Source organism: Leptonychotes weddellii, chromosome 6, assembly GCF_054177405.1.
Source record: "Leptonychotes weddellii isolate Sample4059 chromosome 6, ASM5417740v2, whole genome shotgun sequence".
Lineage (NCBI taxonomy): Eukaryota > Metazoa > Chordata > Mammalia > Carnivora > Phocidae > Leptonychotes > Leptonychotes weddellii.
Window position 1 is genome coordinate 113,073,357 of NC_138374.1, and position 17,531 is coordinate 113,090,887.

A 17,531-nucleotide genomic window follows, 5' to 3' on the forward strand; every position below is an offset into this window, starting at 1 on the left:
GGCCAGAGGACCCCCTCTGTCAACGAACTGCTGGCTGCTGAGTGGCGCTGGAGCTAGGCATGCGCAGCTGATTGGCCATCTCTTCTCTGACCCTTCTTCTGAGGCTGGGGTGCCCCCTCGGCGTCCTCTGTTTCATTAAAGATGGACGACCCCTGGGACGGTGGGGGCAGGGGTCACCAGCTGCCTGGGCCTCTTGCTCCGAGACAGGCTGGGGATCATTTGCAGGGAGAACGCGTCTTGGCAGGATGAGCTGGGCCTCAGAGTCCCGGGATGATCGCCTCGGTCGGCAGTATGTCCCTAAGAACACGTACGTCCTATTGACAGATATTAGAAGCTAATCAGGGGAGTCGTAAATAGCTAGGCTGTTTATCTCTGGGTTCTGTTCTATTAGGTTGCTTTCTCATTGAAAATCTGTGATGAGTGAGACCACAGTCGCCCAAGTGACTCACGGGGATGAGCACTGGAAGTGGAATCAGAGAAGATGGGTTCTTGTCCCAGCCCTGGTTCTTCCTAGCTGAGGCCAAGGGCAAATAGCTCATCAGTCTCTATAGCTGCAAAATGGGCTCTCAAGGTGCCTGCCTTACAGGGGTATTATGGGGCTTAAAGGACATAGGAATGTGAAGGGCCTGGCACACAGAACGCTTTTAATAAATGTTAATTTGCCTCCTTGCCTCCAGACAGGGGCAGAGGAGATCAATTCGGCCAAAGGCGTCTATGGATTTCCAAGAGTCAAGGCCATACTCTTCTCAGTACTCATTTTTCTTGTCCACTTTCCCTGGAAGCCTGGTCCCAGTTCTAAATTTACCCCCAGGCCAGCCTCCTCCATGCTCAGGCCTCCTGCTCCAGCCTCCATGGGTTTAGAGCATTTCCTTGCACCAGGGAGGAAGATGAACAGCAGAGGGCAGTTGGCTCTCCCGGGCGCCCCTAGGGCGTTCTTGCAGCACCCTCCTCCCCAGGGGCTCACACACACAGGCCCCCACTGCCCCTGTGCCCAGAGTGCAGGCAGCTCACTGCCTGTGCCTCCATCCTCCCCAGCCCCTGCCTCCAGCTCCAAGAACTTCCTGCAGGCAGGCTGGCCCTCCCCCTCATCACCACTTCCAGCCCTGTGTGGCTCCTGGTCCAAGCTGGACCTTACTCAGCATGCAGACTGGCGTCTTTCCCTCTCACGTCTTCTCTGCCCTTCTTTTGGAGGACTCCTGCAGGAAGAAGCAGGAGTGCTGGGTTCTTCAAAGAATCCTAGCACATGGGCTAGCTGGGGTGGGGGGATGCGGGGTGTGGGGAAGGGGTACTGGCTCCACGCTGGAAGGATTTGTCGTCACTGAACTTAGATGTGGCTTTGTAGCTTGCAGACTTGGAAATCTCCAGGGGAGAATTTTTTTCCTGGGAATTCAGCTCCATTCAAACAATGACCAATCCTTAGTCACTTGGTGGGGCTGCAGTGCAGGGCCTGGGCCACCATGGGCTGTATGCAAGGCCCTGCTGGGCTTGGGCGAGGGCTGAGACTGGGTGCTTCTTCTTGCCCTTCCCTGGGCTTCACTTCAGTATGGGTCCCAAGCTCTCCAGAGTGACCCTAGCCCTTGCACACCACCCCACTGGACCTTCTGGAGAAGAATGCCCAGTACATAAGCTCCTTTCTCTTTTCATATCCTTTCTTCCACTTTCACGAGTGTGGTAATGGGGTTGATTTTTTTTTTCTCTCAGAAGGGGAAACTGAGGCCCAGAAGGGCTGAGCAGCTTGCTCCCAGGTGCCAGAACATTCTGGGACTGGGACCCACGGGCCTTGGCTTCCAGAAGGCCCTTCCCTTCCAGATGTGTGGGGGACCCCTTGCCTTCTCCATGAGAGACCAGCTAGCAGGGGCAGGGCAGGGTCAGGAGGAGGTGGGGTGGGAGCCTCCAGGCCCCCACATATGTTCCCCATGAAGGAGCGGGTGGGAGGTCATGAGGAGGGGCTGGTGCCGGAGCCCTGCTTTTGGCCACAGCTGGTTCCCAGGCTCCTGCACTGGAATTGGACAGGCAAGAGGAGGATTCTGAGTGATCTGATTAAGCAGTCGAGCATAGCCATTGGTCTTGGCAAGCAGGCCGCACAACCTGCCTGCCAGATGCTCTAGGAAGGTTCTTCCGAGGCCAGAAGATCTGCAGGTTCCAGAGCTGGGCCAAAGCCCAGTGGGGAGGAAGGGCTCCCTCGAGGAAGTACCGGGCAGGAGCAGTGACCGCCAGCAAGGCCCGGCCTGGCTGGTGGCCCCGAGTCTTGGAGGTGGAGGAACGCTGACCTGGCCTGCCGCCCATCACCCCCCACCTCCCCCCACCCCCGGTCTCCTGGCAGTCCTGCAGTGCATTCATTCCGCGGCCCAAAGGACAGGCCTCTTCCTGCGAATGTGAGGAGTGCGGGGCCGGAGTGTCAGTCAGGAGGGGCCTTTTGGGGTCTGGCGATACTGTCTTGGTTGTCATTTGTCATGTATCTGGGAAAAAGCACGGACTTCAGAGTCAGACGTGGATTCACCTTCTTACTATACCACTCATGAAAGCTGTGGACCTTAGGAAGTTAACTGGGCCTCTCTGAGCCAAACATCTATAAAACGGGGGTAATTATACTTAACCCCTAATAGCTGTTGTGTTAAGGGACAAAACGTGTAGTCATATGCCCCCTTATGCTCTCCCCAGCAGGAGAGAGCATAAGGGGGCATATGACTACACGTTTTGGCAGGATGAGCTGGGCCTCAGAGTCCCGGGATGATCGCCTCGGTCGGCAGTATGTCCCTACGAACACGTACGTCCTATTGACAGATACTAGAAGCTAATCAGGGGAGTCATAAATAGCTAGGCTGTTTATCTCTGGGTTCTGTTCTGTTAGGTTGCTTTCTCATTGAAAATCTGTGATGAATGAGACCACGGTCGCCCAAGTGACCACAGTCGCCCAAGTCCCCCATGCAAGGGACATGGTCCAAGACCGCCGGTGATGCCTGTAACGTGGGTAGTCCCAACCCTGTATCCACCGTTTTTTCCTGTATGTACATACCTCTGATGAAGCTCAGTTTCTAAATTGGGTACAGTGAGAGATTAACAGCAATAGCTTCTAGTAAAATAGAACAATTATAACAATATACTGTAATGAAAGTTAACATGAATGCAGACTCTCATTTCATGGGGCGCCTGGGTGGCTCAGTCGGTCAGTCAGTCTGCCTTCGGCTCAGGTCATGTTCCCAGTGTCCTGGGATCGAGCCCCACGTCGGGCTCCCTGCTCAGTGGGGAGTTTGCTTCTCCCTGACCCTCCGCCCCTCCCCCCTGCTTGTGCACACTCTCTTTCTCTCTCTCAAATAAACAAATAAAATCTTTATTTTTTTATTTTTTTAAAGATTTTATTTATTTATTTGACAGAGAGAGACAGAGCGAGAGAGGGAACACCAGCAGGGGGAGGGGGAGAGGGAGAAGCAGGCTCCCCGCAGAGCAGGGAGCCCGATGTCGGACTTGATCCCAGGACCCTGGGATCATGACCTGAGCCGAAGGCAGTCGCTTAACCGACTGAGCCACCCAGGCGCCCAACAAATAAAATCTTTAAAAATAAAAAAAAGAACATCATCTCACACTGCACTCACCCTTCTTGTGATGATGTGAGATGATAAAATGCCCACGTGCTGAGGTGAAGTGAAGGGAATGATGAAGGCGCTGTGACATAGTGCGAGGCTGCCCTTGACCTTCTCACTAGTCAGGAGGATCATTGGCTTCAGGACCATGGGTAGATGGAACTGTGGATAAAGGGGGACTACTGTGTATCCGTGTCTAGCATCATGCTCGGTACCTAGAAAATTATGAGTAAGTATTGTCTCCTTCCCCTTCCCCTCCTGCCTCAGAGAACATTGCCTGCTTTTTAAGAACTCTTAAGCAAACCTTATTAAGTTTCACTGTAGGATTTCTCTGCCTTCTTAATTGGAAATCCTTAAAGCTGACCTTATTCCTTCTTGCTTCAGTTTGTGCCCAAACTATGGGGCAGTGCCACGGCCTTTATCCAAACCTGGTCCTTTTGGTGGGTAGTAGGACCATCCTGAAGGTGGGGAGATGTGCTAGTGGCAGATGGGCTGAGCCTGAGGGTCCCCAGTGGTAGGCAGCAGAGGGTCGAGGGGATCGGTGACATAGAAGGCTTTTCCAGAAATGTGAATCCTCCAGGGAGGCAGCCAGACTGGGCAGATCACAGCTCTTTGATGTAGGAGCAGATGCTCTGCAGGGAGAGCTGGGGCTGGGGAAGAGGGAGGTGTGAGCAGCCTTCTTAGGCAGAGAGACCTCCCCCGTCTGGGGCAGCCCTGCATCGCCCACACACTGTCCCGAACCTTCTCTGAGCCAAGGAATTTCCTTAAAGCCTGACCTCTACCTTCTCCAGCCCCAGCCTGGCTCTGAAATCAGCAAGCTGTGTCATCTTCACCGAGTCCTTGCCACTCCACTGGGCCTCGGTTTCTTCTTGTGCTCAACAACCTCTGAGGCTCATGCCTGCTCTGATGTTCGAGGAGCATTCATGGCAGCCGTTTTCTAGGCTTGCGGCAGGGGCTGTCTACACGGGCACATATACAAGTTGGCAGACCAGTTACCCTACACATCTGCGTTGTCTCCAAAACTACGTGCCACCCTCACCCCAAATCCACACCCCTTTCCCGTTGTCTGGTTTAAAACAGTGAGGGGAGCATGCCCTGTATTTGAGGTGTTGTGTGCAGATACCGGATGAATATGCCATGTCTCTGCCTTCCCAGAGGTGACAATCTAGTGGGGGAAAAGACAGGAAATCTGATCAGGAGCTCTGGGTGGTATGTGCCATTATTTCACTTTATAGGTAGGAGTACTGAGGCCCAAGGAGTAAGTACCTTGCCCCAGGTCCCAGGCTGGTTGGGGGTAAAGCTGGCTCTGTGCCCCGTGGCCTCCTGCCACCCAACAGCCAGAGCCAGCCCTTTCTCATGGCTCAGCCTTGGCTTAGGTTACATTGTTCCTGAACTAGGGGCTTGCTCTGTTGTCCGTGGTCAGACTCACTCCTTCCCTTCCTGTGGTTTCAGATCATTGGCCACATCTTCCAGGAGCCCCTCTCTGATTCCCTCAGCCCACCCCCACTTCGCCATTTTCTAATCAGTCCCCAGCAAACAGCAAGGCCCCTGGCACTGCTCACAGTGCCTGACCCCCACATGTGCATGCCAGCCTCCTGGCTGCAGACTCCCAGAGGCCGGGCCCTACATGGATGGCTGAGGTGGAAGCCAGTGGCTTCTTGGGTCAGTAGGTGCATCAAAAGCCATGGCCATCTATCCATTCGACGTGTCCCCTCGCTGAAGTCCAGCTACTTCCAGAGGAGTCAGGAGGGACGCACCTCTACAGCAGAGAAGACAGCAAGGTCTGGGTGAGAGAACTCCGGAGGGTCCCTAGCCTGGAGTTCTGGTGCAGGCAGAGGCGTGACGGGGGCAGGTCTCCCATCAAAAGAGCAGTATCTTCAGAGACAGTGCCTCTTGTCACTTGGCCATTGGTAGGTCCTGGGAAAGGAAAGGATGTCAAAGATTTGGAGGAGCTAAGTGACAAAAGCACAGAGCCAGAGCATACCTTTGCTGCTGATCCTCTTCTGCCACTAACTCAGACCCTGGGCTCTGGCAAGTCTCTGTCTGACCCATTCTGGTCTTCAGCCGCAGGGCCCCAAATACCTCTAGATGGGCCCCATCTGTAAAGTGGAGAGGCCAGACTAGACAGTTCATCAAGGGCAAACACCTCCTGGAAACAGCCGGTGGTATTAGTATAGACCAAGCCCCCGGGCTCGAGCAGTGCTGTCCGATAGAACTTTCTAGGCGATGGAAATGGTCTCTATCTGTAGTGCTTAGGAGCCAACGTGATGATGTGGCCATTGAGCACTTGAAATGTGGCAAGGGCAAATGACAAGTGAATTTTAAATTTTATTTAACTTTAAATATAGAAGATGCTCAACTTCATTTGTCATTAGGGAAAAGCAAATTAAATCTACAATAATTTACACTTCACACCCATTTGGATGACCATAATAATAAAAAAAAACAGACAATAACACATGTCGGAGAGTATGTGGAGAGATCAGAACCCTCACACACTGCTGGTGGGAATGTGCAATGGGTAGCCACTTTGGGTTTTTGGTGTTTTTTGTGTTTTTTTTTAAGATTTTATTTATTTATTTGAGAGAGAGAGAGCACATGAGAGGGGAGAGGGTCAGAGGGAGAAGCAGACTCCCCACTGAGCAGGGAGCCCGATGCGGGACTCGATCCAGGGACTCCAGGATCATGACCTGAGCCGAAGGCAGTCGCTCAACCAACTGAGCCACCCAGGCGCCCTTTGGTGGTTTTTTTTTTTAAGATTTTATTTTTAAATAATCTCTGCACCCAACGTGGGCCTCAAACCCACAACCCCGAGACCAAGAATCTCATGCTCCACAGACTCAACCAGCCATGTGCCCCAAAGGCAGCCACTTTGGAAAACAGTCTGGCAGTTCCTCAGAATGTTAAACACAGAGTTTACCGTATGACCCAGTGTTGCACTCCTGGGCATATATCCAAGAGAAATGAAAATGTATGTCCATATAAAGACTTGTATATGAATGTTCATAGTAGCTTTATTCATAAAATAGGCAAAACGTGGAAATGACCCAAATGCCCATCAAATGATGAATGGATAAATAAAATATGGTATATCCAAGCAGTAGAAAGTTATTCAGCCGTGAAAAGGAATGACATAGTGATACTTGATACAACATGAATGAAGTGCTAAGAAGCCAGTCACAAAAGGCCAGTATTCATGATTATATTTATATGAGATATCCAGAACTGGCAAATCTGTAGAGATGGAAAGTAGAGATTGGTGGTTGCCAGGGGCTGGGGCGGGGGTGGGGGTGGGGTGGAGAGTGGTGAGTGATTGCTAATGGGCGCGTTCTTTTGGGGGTGATAAAAATATTCTGAAATTAGGTGATGGTGATGGTCACACAAATTTGCAGATGTACTAAGAACATTGAATTGTACTTTATTTTTTTATTTTTTAGTTTATTTTTAAAAATATTTTATTCATTTATTTGAGAGAGAGAATGAGAGAGAGAGAGAGAGAGAGAGCATGTGCATGGGGGAAAGGCCAGAGGGAGAGGATCTCAAGTCGACTCTGCGCTGAGCACGGAGCCCAACACGGGGCTCGATCCCAGGCCCCTGAGGTCATGACCTGAGCCAAAATCAAGGCAGATGCTCAACCCACTGAGCCACCAGGTGCCCGTGAATTGTTAAAAAGGGTGACTGTTCTGTTCTGGGAAGTACATCTGTCTCTGTATCTGTGTATCTAGATATTCATTTGCGGCTGGTGGCTGCAGCACTGGACAATGCGGTCCAATTCTGGCTTCGCCATTCACTGCTGTATCACCTTAGGCAGCTTACTTAAGCTCTCTGGGTTTCAGTCTTCTCAATGGCAAAACTGGGATACTAACTGGACTGCTTCACAGGGCTGTCATGAAGATTACATGGGCTGATATACATGAAGCTGCTAGACCCGTGCGTGGCACACGGCGCTGTCAAAGAGTTAGCCAGTAACTGATCTTACTAGTTCGGTCAGAAATCGTGGTCCACACCCGGGCCCAGCCCCCAGCCCCCAGCCCTTTCCCGAGCTTCCTCTCCCCTCCCCGCTTGGCCTGCAGCCCCCTCTCTGCTGTGTAAACTGCCCCTATCACAACCACTCCCAGCTCCCAGCCCCCAGCAGCAGCGTCACGAGAGCCTGGTGTCAACATGTAGGGTCTGGGCGGCATCACTACTGGAAAGCAGTGCCAGTAAACCTTGAGGTCCGCTGGGCAGGAGAGGCAGGGCTTGTCTCCTGTGGAGGCAGGCAGTTCATTTTCTGCAGGAGGCCTGCCCTCCCGAGCTGAGCCCAGTGTCTAAGTCTTTAAAGGAGAGAAGATTGAATATGTTCGAGAATCTTCTCTCTGATCCTATAACCTCACATTCAGAGGTACGTGGGGTGGGGAAGAGAAGAGGACAGGATTAGCAAACCGGCACCCCTTCCCTGCAGGGGTGCAGGCAGGCGTCCCCTCCTTGGCCCCCAGCGCCCAGCATTGACCGCCCTCCACCGGTCCTTAACCTAAAGCCGTATCAGGGCTAGACGGTAGGAAGTGGCCGCGGAGGTATTGCTTTCCCCTGGAGCTTTAATGCTCACTCTCCGTGGTCGCCTCCAAAGGTTGCACTTGCTCACTGGCTGAGCAGGCTGAGCTGGCCTGACCCGGGCAGCCTTGTGGAGCTGCTGTCTGGCTCCCCTCCTCCCTCCTGCTCACTGCAGACAGAGGCTGCCACTATCCCGTCCCCCCCCCACACCCCGGAAAGGGCCAGGCTGGGCATGGTGGGGGTGTGGCGGGGGTGACTCTCCTCCCTCTCACCAGGAGGGAGACCTCCAGAGCACAGATCCAAACCCTCATCCACGCCCCACAGGCAACCCCTTGTCCCGCTGGGCACTGGAGCAGAAAGCCCGTTGGAGTCTCTCCAAGACTTTGGCTCTGGATCTGAGCTTGCCAAGTGGAGCCCACAGGTCCCCGGAACACCCCCCCCCGCAAACCCTCTGCACGCCCAGGGCTGATCGGCTCAGCCCAGAAGCCAGGCACTGCTCCCTCTCCCCATGAGTAGGACAGGCTCCCCAAAGTAGATGCTGCAAACTCTTGGCGCTTCTCCAAGGATGATAGTACAACCCAGGCACTGAGGCCTGGGGTCGGGGGCAGGATGCAGGCCCCAGGAGTGCAGAATCTGGGAGGAAAGGAGGTGTGCTAAGCAGAATGCAGAGGGGAAAAGACCCTTCTGGCAGCCCCTTGCAAGCCTGAGAGCGAGAGGGCTGCTTTTCTGTAGTACTGCGGCTGCCGCAAGGCCACGGCTGGCTGAGGACCAGCAGCGCCCCCTTGTGGCCCGTCTCTGAGCAGCGACCCTGGCAGGGACTGGACTGGGGCTGGCATCCTCCGAGCAGGAGGGGGACTAGGTGGCTCCTCGTGATGGACGAGTGGGCTTTCCCAGAAAACAGTGGATGTGTGCCCAGGGAGTAGACTTGGTCTGAAGGCCCAGGACACAGCCCAGTGGCCTGGCATCAGGAACTCAGCCCTGTTTTGTGATGGACATCTATTCTGGTGGTGTGCAACAAGATGTCAGAATTTCTCAAAATGTGACCTTCTGGGGCTGCCTGGTGGCTCATTCGGTTAAGTGTCTGACTCTTGATTTCAGCTCAGGTCATGATCTCAGGCTCATGAGATGGAGCCCCTTGTTGGGCTCCACGCTCTGGGGGAGTCAGCTTGAGGATTCTCTCCCTCCCTCTGCTCCTCCCCCCCTTACTTACTCTCTCTCTCCCTCTCTCCCCACCCCACCCCCCCTTTCCCCTGCTCATGCTCTCTGTCTGTCTCTCTCTTTCAAATGAATAAACTTTTTTTTTTAAGATTGTTTATTTATTTATTTGAGGCAGGGGACAGAGGGAGAGGGAGAAGCAGACTCCCCACTGAGCAGGGAGCCTGATGTGGGGCTTGATCCCAGGACCCCAGGATCATGACCTGAGCTGAAGGTAGACACCCAACTGACTGAGCCACCCAGGTGCCCCAATAAATAAAATATTTTTTTAAAAAACAAGACCTTCTGTATCATCCATACTGGGGGCTTGCAAATATGCCCCATCTCAGCCTGTTGAGTCATGGTCACTGGGGATGACACCCTCACCCCCGAATCTTTAACACATTCTGGGAGAAAAGATGTTTGTATGGGATTTAGCCAACTACAAAGCTATAGAACCAGATGGTCAAAGTTGGTTAGGGGCCTTGGGTATCCCCTACCCCAACTCCCTTGATTTATTTTTTCTTTAGAGGAGGCTGAGGAGAGGCAAAGGGAGAGGGAGAGAGAGAATCTTAAGCAGACTTCACACCCAGAGCAGAGCCGACATGGGACTTGATCTCAGGTCCTGAGATCATGACCTGAGCCAAAATCAAGAGTCGGATGCTTAACCGACTGAGCTGCCCAGGCACCCTCCCAACTCCGTTTTTTTATAGATAGGGAAATTAAGGCCCAGAGAAGGGAAGTAATTTATCCAGGACCCCACAGCTAATTAGTGTGTGCCCTCAGGAAGAGCAAGCCTGCCCCCGCTGCCTTCCTCCCCTGTACCCCTGCCTCCCCCTTCCTCTTAGCCCAGTCCACTAGGGACATATTGTGGAGGCTCTCTGATCCAAACCTTCTGACTCAATCAAAATCAAAACTCTAGGTGATCTGGAGAGACACCTGCCTGGCAATCCCAGGCCAGGGGTGGACCATGCATGCCCTTCTCTCTGGCCCCAGATTTCACTTCTATCTCCTGGTTTGCCTTGCCTTGCCTCCCATTCATGTGACCAATATATTATTTCTTGAGTCCTGGCTCTTTCTAAGTACTTTGCCCCATGCAGCACCCCGCAGGAGGGCCACAAACACTTGGCTCCGGTTTGGTTCACACGCTAGTTGGGAGGATTCAGGATTCTCTGGGGCAAGGATGAAACTCTCCAGGGGGCAGGAGCACTCACTAACTAGAAGTGTGTGATTTGTCACACCGCAGGGTTCTGTGACAATCGCCTCTGACAATATTATGACTTACGTGGGGGGATGAGTGAAATGACAGAATTGGTAACACAATAAAACGTCCCCCCGCCTGCATGCTCCATGGAAGGGGGTGCCTCTTGCATGGAGGCCCACCCAGTGCTCTCTCTCTAGGGCCTCCGGGCTCATCGGATGGTGAGCAGGGTGGAGGGAGGAGTGGAACTGTAGGGAGATTGCCTGAGCTCAGGGGAGACTGGTGAGCTGGGTCACCTGTCAGTTTCCATGCCTGCTTCTGCCGCACTGCCAGACCGAGGCTCCCAAGACTCAAGATGAGGAGTCCATCCGGTGCAAGGCTGCTGGCTGCAAGGACCTGCAGGACCCACCTAGAGCAACCTCTGAGCAGGGGGTGGAGACCTGGAGGGCTGAGGTGGGCCCCCGTCGCCTCCTCTGGCTGGACTTCGAAGGTGTGTGTCCTTGAGTAGAGGAGAGAGAGAAAAGTGATGCCAAAGACATTTGACTCATGGGAAACACAGCATGTCAGCCGTGGATACTAGTTGTGATGTGGTAAACTCCCAAGCATCCTTTGTGCTCGTGGTACTAAATATTCTTGGAGAAGGTGGCCCACTGGCTAGGGCTGGAATACTTGTGTTCGTAACGCTTTTATTATAATGCTGTTTGCCCCATGTGTACTAGGAGCCCAAGCTGACAGATTTTAGAGTTTGGAGAAGACTTGGATGCCACCCTTGGGATCTAAAAGGGTCAGGAGAGATTTTTTGTTTTCTTCTTGGGAGTGGTTGAGTGTGTGTGTGTGTGTGAGATGCTTGATTCCTCCTTCTGCAGGTCATTTAGTCTAGCCTGGATGTCTAAGCGGATCTATTCCCAGACCATCCCGAACAGTAATTTACATTGTTTGTTTGTTTTTAAAGATTTATTTGTTAATTTTGAGAGAGAGAGCGCGAGAGAGAGCGCGAGAGAGAGCGCGAGAGCACGCGTGTGCGAGCAGCGGTGGGGCAGAGGAAGAGGGAGAGAGAATCTCAAGCGGACTCCCCGCTTGATCTCATGACCCTGAGATCATGACCTGAGCGGAAGTCAAAGAGTCAGATGTTTAACTGACTGAGCCACCCAGGTGCTCCACTGTAATTTACATTTTGATCACCCCCTCTGGGGACTCATCTCAGTGCCTCTCATCCCCAGCCCACAGCCCAGCCAGGAAGAGCCCCAGGCCAAGAGCACACCTGCCCTGCTGTTCACCACCTGGGAGACTCGGGGCACGCCTTTCCGCTCTCTGGGCCTGAGGGAGGTGTTGTTTTTCCCCCATCTATGAAGTGAGAGGGCAGATGATTCTTCCGAGCCCCGAAATGCCAAGACTTGAAAATGTTCTTGCCCTTGAGTCACTTCCGTTTCTCCTGTGGCTTCTCACGGAGCCCAGCCACTCACAGCAGAAGCTCGTACAGAAGTCAGCCGAGAACCCGGTCCTCTGTGGCCTCTGCCCTGGGCTAAACGACTAATGCGGTTTCTGAAACATTGGTGGAAGTAATTAAGATTTCGGCAGTCAGTTATCACAGTTTACTTAATTGTCAGCTAATAATTAAAATTGTACAGAACTTGGGTAAATCTGACTGCTGGGGGATGGATCCCCTGGAGTCCCTCCTCCTCCCCACACCTCCCTAAATCTGGTGGGGTTCTTAGCCTGCGTTGGAGGCCCCCATCCCTTACTACCTCCGATTTCAGACTGCTGGCCAGGGATGGCCCCCAAGGCCCAGCCTCTCCCTCGGCTGAGCCAGGGTCCGGGGGAGCGGGTTTGAAGATGGAACATCACTATGGTGCAGGGCTGTCATCAGACCTGATGACTCAAGGATGAAGTTTTGTTTCCACCTCGTCTACTCCCTGCCTCCTAGGCTGAGGGCCTCCCCCAGCCAGGGCAAGGGCCCAGAGGAGGATGGGCAGTCCACCCGAGCTGCACCTGGGGGGCTGGCACCCCCCACCTGCAAAGGAAAGAAGCAAGAAGCCAGCCCCAGCCCCAGTGCAAGCGTGCGCCCTTTGCTCACCGGCCCCTTTGTACCTTGTGATGAACAAGAGCTACCGTTTCTAGAGCACCTACTATGTGCCAACTGCCGCGCAGAGCATTTTACCTGAATGAGCACTGTCACCCTCGCCACGACCCTCCCAGCGGGGCACCATTATTCTCCCCATTTTACAGAGGGGGAAACTTGCAGCAAGCTGAGGTGCCTTGTGCAAGGTCAGACACACCGAGAAAGGACAGAGCAGAATCTGAACTCCGGTCTTTCCGACTCGAAGAACTATGTTCTTGCTACTACACCGCCCTGTCCATTCTTGCCCCAGCGTCTCCATTTCTTGGTTAGTTCCTAGTCTAGTTCAAGTTCACTGTCTTGCCTTCCTGGGGAAGCTTGTTTTCCTGATTTGCCACCAGTTGCACAGTGCTTCCTCCCTGTGCATTATCCCTTCTCCAGATTAAACGATCCCTATGCTATTGCTTTCATCTTTTTCCTTCCTCACCTACAGTGGAGGAGGGGTCCACGTAAACCTCTCGGTGCATGTGTCTGCAGAACTGCAGACCTGCACACATGTGATTCTTTTTTTTTTTTTAGATTTTTATTTATTTATTTGAGAGAGAGAGAGAGCACAAGTGGGGTGAAGGGCAGAGGAAGAAGCAGACTCCTGCTGAGCAGGGAGCCTGATGCGGGACTCAGTCCCAAGACTCTGAGATCATGACCTGAGCGGAAGGCAGATGCTTAACCGGCTGAGCCCCCCAGGCGCCCCCACACATGTGATTCTAATGGTTTCCACAAACTACTGGCCAGACCACAAGTAGTTGTGTATGTCTGGAGGCATGTGTATTTCGGGGCACTGTATTGTAGTGGAAAAAACAGGAGCTTTGGAGTCCACAGATAGGCAAAGTGCTTAGGGTCATGCCCGCCGTGTGGTAAGCGTTCAGGAGCGACATTATTTGCATTTGTGTGTGTGTGTGTGTATCTGTGTGTCAGGTTTATTTGATTGCCAGTCCGTGAGCCCAGAGACTCATGACAAACAGTATGCCCTCTGTGGTCTTGCGTAAGGGGCAACAGTGTGTAGAAACACCATCCTACCTTGCAATGCCCAGTGCATGCTGGGAGGGTGATGTTGTTGGTGGCACCTGTGAGTTACCATGGTGATGGCTGGGTTGGGGGAGACTCTTGCTCTCTTCTGAGCCAGAGGAGCACATACATCCTCCCTGGTTGCTCCTTTTGCAGGGAAAGGCTTGGAGCCCGGACAACCTCATGAGCTCCCCCCGTAGACCTCCTTGTCAACCCAGAGCTGCAGGAGCCCTACCTGGCCTTTGTCCAACCCTGCTTCACACACACACACACACACACACACACACACCATTCTTACAGCTGGACCCTATTCTATAGGAGTTAAGAGCAAGCATACCCAGACCCTCAGAGTAGGGCTGTGAGGGGTGTTCGGATCAGGGCATCCGATGGAGGGGACAGGTGTGCTCTGCTGGCCACAGCGTGGGCCCAAGCAAGAGCAAGACCCTAGCTAAGCCGGCCTGGAGAACGCTTTTTTCTCATCTGCACGAAGATGACAAATAGGCTGGGGGTGTGCTGACTGCATCCCACAGGGAAGGACGCTGAGGGAGGAGAGGAGCTACCAGGCCCTCCCTCTCTGCTGTGTCTGTACTCTGTTAAGTCCCCTAGGCCTATCCCACACCCAGACTAAACATTTGACAAGACACATGGAGGTGACCTCTGAGGCACCATGACTTATCCAGTAAAACAAATCAGCAAGCTTTGGGGTCATCATCACAAAATGGTGTGTGCCTCACAGACCTTCACCCCATCTCTGATCCTCATGGGAGATGGTGAGAAACGGGTGAAGCTTAGGTATGAGTCAGGTGGATGGAGTGAAGGTCAAGAGGGGGCAAGGGTGAGGGGTGGGGCGAACTCTTTTGCAAATGTAACTTTATTCATATTTTCTAGTTAAATATGTAAAGATTTGCCTTGGGGTCATGGACGGGAACATCAAATTGCCCCCCAACCTAGCCAATGTGTCTGCAGCTTCTTGAGCTCCAGAGGCCTTCCCTGTATGTGCATGTCAGGCCTCTCATCATGGGGCTACCTCTGTACCCCGAGGAAGGTATCTGTCACCCACAAATGTGGAGCACAGCCAGACTTCTCAGGAGCCACCACCCTGAGCTGAACCTTTGAGAAGCAGGCTGGCATGCCCAGGATGACCACCAGGGGGCAGTGCTGGGGCACGGAGGGAGCTTCAGGGGGGTAGCCTCGGCAGGACCCACCCAGGCCTAGGAGCAGATGCAGATCTAGGTCACCCTCCAGCAAATCAGGGTCTAACCCAAACTCCTGCTGTGTATGCGCGTAGGCAGGCTTGGCATCAGACGTTATTCCAGGTCTCTCCGAGACCTCCAGCTCATCTCCCCCTCGCTGGACCTCAGCCTCCCATCTCTTCTGTAACCACTTGGACCGGGTCACCTCCAAGGACTCTTGTGGCTCTAATTTTCAGCAAGTCTATGAGACTTTGGGGTATTCCCACCCCACTCTACCGACACGGAAATGAGGTAGCGGGATAGGGTGGTCTTTGAGGGAAGAGGGCAATGTGATCAGTGCAATGAGAAGTAGGAAAGTGTCTCTTTTTTTTGTCACTACTAGAGCATTAAAACCCAGGTTTCCACACCCACACCCCCATGTCCCAGGGCCAGGAGCATTAGAGAATACAGAGGGACCCTCCTGGGGCTGGCTACTATGTATATTAAATACTTTTCCCTAAAAAGAAAAAAAAGACATCTTCCTAAAGGGACATATAGCCATCCATTTTTTTTTTTTTAAGATTTTATTTATTTATTTGAGAGAGCGCACACGCACACATGGTCGAATAGGGAGAGGGGGAGAGGGGGAGGGAAAGAGAGGATCCCAAGCAGACTCCGCGCCCAGCGCCGAGCCCGACCCCACAACCGCAAGACCGTGACCTGAGCCAAAACCGAGAGTCAAACCCTCAACCCACTGAGCCACCCAGGCGCCCCTATCCATTCTTTTTAAAAATGTATTTCTTGGCACAGTTTTTGTGGTAGCATCCGTCTATTGAAATGTTCATTGAGCACCTACTGTGTGCTGTCAGCATGCTTGATAGTAATGGTGCAGAGATGCCCTGTGATCGATCACAAGAAATACGAGTTTCTTCCTGGGCTCGACTCCGCTCTGTGGCCTTGGGCAATTTCTTTCATCGTTTTGAGTCTTAGTTTTCCCATCTGTAAAATGGGACAAGAGCACAAACCTCCCGTAAACGTTGTGAGGATTCAACTAGCTGATACATGCACAGGGTTGGCATGCACACAAGTCTCTGAGTAACTCTTGGTCACCTTCCTCTTTGGGACTGCACACCCCTTAGAGTTATGCGCGCCTTTCCCTCATCGCTGCCAAACCCATAGAAAGAATTGCCCTAGCCCAGGAACCCACATCTTGGCACGATGTTCTTAGTCCCCACACAGGCATTTGGGAACCAAGCTTTAAAAATATATGTGTATACTTTCTGATCCTGTCTGTGTTCCATGCCAAGCCATCCGTTAAAGCCTTGGAGAAGCTCACAAGGTGCCATTTGCCAGGATAAATAGGCATTGGCAGCCACAGAAGTGACGACGCTTCTGTGGGACAGAGCTCAGGCCCCTGGCACGGAGGCTTGCCATTTGTCCCTTCTTGCCACCAGCATGGAAGCCGGATACATGATGCTCACCATGAGCGACTCTACCAGCAGTAGCAGCCTCCTGTAGGCTCCCCCAGGGAGAGGAGAGGTGCCTGGGTCTGGGTGTGGAGCTGGTTCTCAGCAAAGGTGCCACCTGGCTTCCTGCCCCCCCTCCCCAGTCCCCCCTCGGCCAACAAGACAGAGCAGCCCCCTGCCAGCCGGCCTGAGTATATTCTTGGGGGAAGATGGGCCTCTGAAGGGATTCGGAAATGTTCCCTTTGGCAGCAAAAAGAACCTCATGCCCCTGCTGAGTCTGTGGGTCGGGGAGGGACCAAGAGGGCAGTTTGACGAGGGGAGGACCACAGAGGGTTTCAGGATAGAAAAGGGAAGTAGCCTCAGAGTCAGGATTCTTGGGGTTTCTCCATGGCTTTGCAATCAGCTCTCTGCAGGCCCCTGACCCTCCATACATTGCCTTTCAGGGAGGCCTTGGGGGATTTGATTCCATTCAGTGAATTTGGACCCCACAGTCAAAGGTAAACCACGGGAGAGGGACAGGTCCTCTTCATTTTAGTGTCCTCAGGGCCTACTGGCATAAACTATGTGTTTGATAAGGTTTACTGGATGGATTGATAGAAAGATGGAGAAAGTTCTTTGAGTTCTTCATGCTCAGAACCTCTTCATCTTTTGGATGTTATTTTCACTCTGGAAAGGAGATGGGATAAATTCTGTTTGCTTTTTTCTGTTGTAGATTGATTCTTCTCATCTGACCATGTTAACATTCTGCCTGGAAACCAAGGTTGAATAAAAGGACCCCTGATCGTTTAGGATTCTGAGGGTGGTGGCCGTACCCATACAGTCCTCCTCACTCGGGATCGCACTGTTGCCCAGAGCTCAGTCTGTGCTCCGGAGAATGACTGCTCATGCCCTCCAGCCTCCCCACCAGCCACCTCACTTTTAGGGGCTCTATCTGCACTATCCCCCCTGAGCCCCATAGAGCAAGTCCAGACATTCCCGGTCAGGGCTTGGGGCCCAGGGAGTGTGACATGCTGGAGCTGGCTCTTACCAGCTTCCCAGAGCTGACTGGTAGCATCTCTTCCTAACCCTGAGGTCAGTGACATCATGTTGGTAGCTTAAAAGAGTCATGGGAGGAATATTTACACCACAGAAATTGGCAAACACTCCAAGTCAGGGCGTCCCCACCTCTGAGGGCTGGTTGTTAAACATTTACCAACATATCACTGGAGATGGGGTTTGGGGCAGACATTTCAGTTGACCTCAACCACAGGAACCTTGCCTGTCAGG

General features: G+C 52.8%; 1 protein-coding gene across 5 annotated transcripts in view; it reads left to right on the forward strand.

Annotated features, from left to right (window-relative positions):
* Positions 1 to 17,531, forward strand: part of NAV1 (neuron navigator 1) — a 244,319-nt gene that overhangs the window by 133,297 nt on the left and 93,491 nt on the right. The gene's annotated exons all lie outside the window — the stretch shown is intronic.